At 38.7% G+C, this 2,500-nt stretch overlaps 1 pseudogene; it reads right to left on the bottom strand.

Moving 5' to 3' along the window:
* Nucleotides 1-2,500, bottom strand: part of LOC138031789 (microfibril-associated glycoprotein 4-like) — a 27,949-nt pseudogene that overhangs the window by 264 nt on the left and 25,185 nt on the right.

The following is a 2,500-nucleotide window of genomic DNA, read 5'->3' as shown; positions in this document are numbered from 1 at the left end:
AATGAAAAGAAAAAAAAAAAAAGAAAAAACAATTAAGCAATCAAAATAAGAAGCAGTTTTAAAAACTTGTTTAAAAATGCTAAAAATTCTTAAGACGCACTTGAGATTGTTTGTTGTCTCTACTTGCCACCGACATGAAATCGATGTAACGTGTTTATCACCACGTGAGTGAAATGATTACCAGGTTTTTTCAGTTTCTTGCTCTGTTCTTTTTTTTTTAGCTAACTCACTGGCTTACATATACAACTTATTCTGTCAGTCAAAGCGAGATAAAATTCTTTGACATCACAGTAGAACTGAGTTCTATCAGTTAGAGACAGACTGCACACCTAGTTGAAATGAGAAAGTGTGTCTATCTTAATTAACAAAGGGTTGTTTATTAAATCACCAGAGTTTGCAAACCTGAATATTTCCCCCCCAACTCAGCTGGTATTTTGCTCGCTCACTTGCCACTGTAACTGAACTGTACTCGGCAAATGCTGTATTTCCATGAATGTCTTCCAAGTCCACGCGAAGCTTGTTGCTGCTGCTTACAGTCAGGCGGTGAATCTTGTCCAGTCCAAGCCAAAACTCTCCGTTTAGATTACCAAAGCCTCGTTTGTAGGGCGTCCCACGCGCGGAAGAAATCTACGGAGCCGTCTTGTCTTTTTTGAAAGACCGTCCATCCTCCGCCGGCAGTTTTGTGATCACAGTACACTTCAAATTCTCCCAGACCATCGGGATCGATTTTTGTACACACCACTTATCTTTTCGCCAGAATTGTAAACATCGGCGCAGTTCTTGTTGACTAAAAATTACATAAGCGGGATGAATTCCTGTTAGATATGTTTTGGTTTCATCGTTATCTCTATCCTCTAAAAAGTTGAATAGACATCACACAGGGAAATACTATACGGAGCTAGCGAATATTTCAAAAGCAATTGATCGTAATTTGATTGATTTTTGCGACGGAACAGATGTGAAAATTCTAACCCGACTGGTGTCTTCGAAGTAAATGTATCTAAAATGTATAACTGCAGACCTTTGTCTTGAGAGCCGCCAGATTCGTTTGCTTTCAGCGCAGTTATTGCTTCTTTGATCTCAGTGTGAGTTGCTGCTCGATCTTCTTACAGCAGTGTGGTCCGGCGTAAAAGTTGTTATTCACGTTGCACTGGGGTTTACTAATACCAGGGCTTTTTGTTGTTTGCACAGAAGTTTTGGCAAATGTCCCAACGAAAATCCCCAGTAAAAAGCAGAGCTAGCTGGAATGCCATTGTGCACTGGTTCTTTCAGGAAAACTCTTCTGTGAAGTGGAAGCAAAAACTGCGGGTATAAAATGATTTCTAAGACTTGAGGTTCAGTTCATTTAGTCTTTCCAAACCAGATTTTTCTTGTCTCCTGCGCTCTATTTTGGGAATGCTGAATTCATCGATTCCTACCAATCAAATAACAACACATTGTAGTGACTCACAGACGAGGCAGTTGACAACTTTCTGCTGACAATAGGAGAGTTCATCAAAATTTTATGAGATTTTTCTAGCAAAAGAACATGGGCACCCAACGAGTAATTATTATTTCGGTAATTGTCTGTTCGGAAGGATGGTGGGTTAACATTTTCAAATATTCGAACTTAAACTTTCGAGGTGTAGTAAGATTTTTTCGACATTTCTTCTGAACAGAGATTTAGCTATTTCAGAAAAGTAATGAAGTGTGAAGAGTGCGAAGAGATGCGTAGAAATTTCGAAACCACATTGAAGAACGTTTAAATTTTGCTAAGCTGAGTAAGAGTGAACTGTGACGCTGGAAGAAAATTTGAAGATTTATAACTTCTATCATTTTGGCCGTAGTTTTTTTGAGAATCATATTAAGGGCAAACGTTCCCTAAAATTTGCGGGAAAAAACGACGACTACTTAATGTAAAGTTTTTTTTTATCAGACCCGTCACGATTTCTTTAACTTCAGGACAAGGCAAAAAAGCCATGAAGGACGTTCTACAGCAACCTGAAATTCCCGTAGAACATCCGAACAGATATATATTTTGAAGGGCTGCTACAAACTCACTAAACGAGCTTTTAAAGCATTGTGGAAACCATTTTAGGTGATTCTGACAACTTTTAAGACAACCGGCCGTTGGTGCCACGAAGAGAAACCCTCGTACGGGATGATGAAATAGTCAATTTGACTTTGCGTTATTCTCATCTTTGATTGATGGTTTTGTGCTTCGGAATAAATTTGTTTATCAGAGATTATTAGAAAAAGTCTCTCGCTCATGGAAAACCTCGAGCTCAGATTTGCTGTTAAGCAAAATCAAAAAAACATATTGATATCTGTCTATTTTATACAGCCATAGTTAGAGCTATAGATCAATTTATAAAACAAGGAAACGAGGCCGCGGGCGCAATTAAATGATTTTTCGTTGGCAAGGAGGAGCCTTACAAGTTTGCCATTGAAGCTTGCCTTCATTGGCCGTTTTTATACTAGAGACGCATAATCCGTCCAGACGAATTATGTGTCTCTCATG

This window comes from Montipora capricornis, chromosome 14 (assembly GCF_036669925.1).
Source record: "Montipora capricornis isolate CH-2021 chromosome 14, ASM3666992v2, whole genome shotgun sequence".
Taxonomy (NCBI): Eukaryota; Metazoa; Cnidaria; class Anthozoa; order Scleractinia; family Acroporidae; genus Montipora; species Montipora capricornis.
The sequence above is the reverse complement of the archived record's forward strand: the minus strand, read 5'-3'. Positions and strand labels throughout refer to the sequence as shown.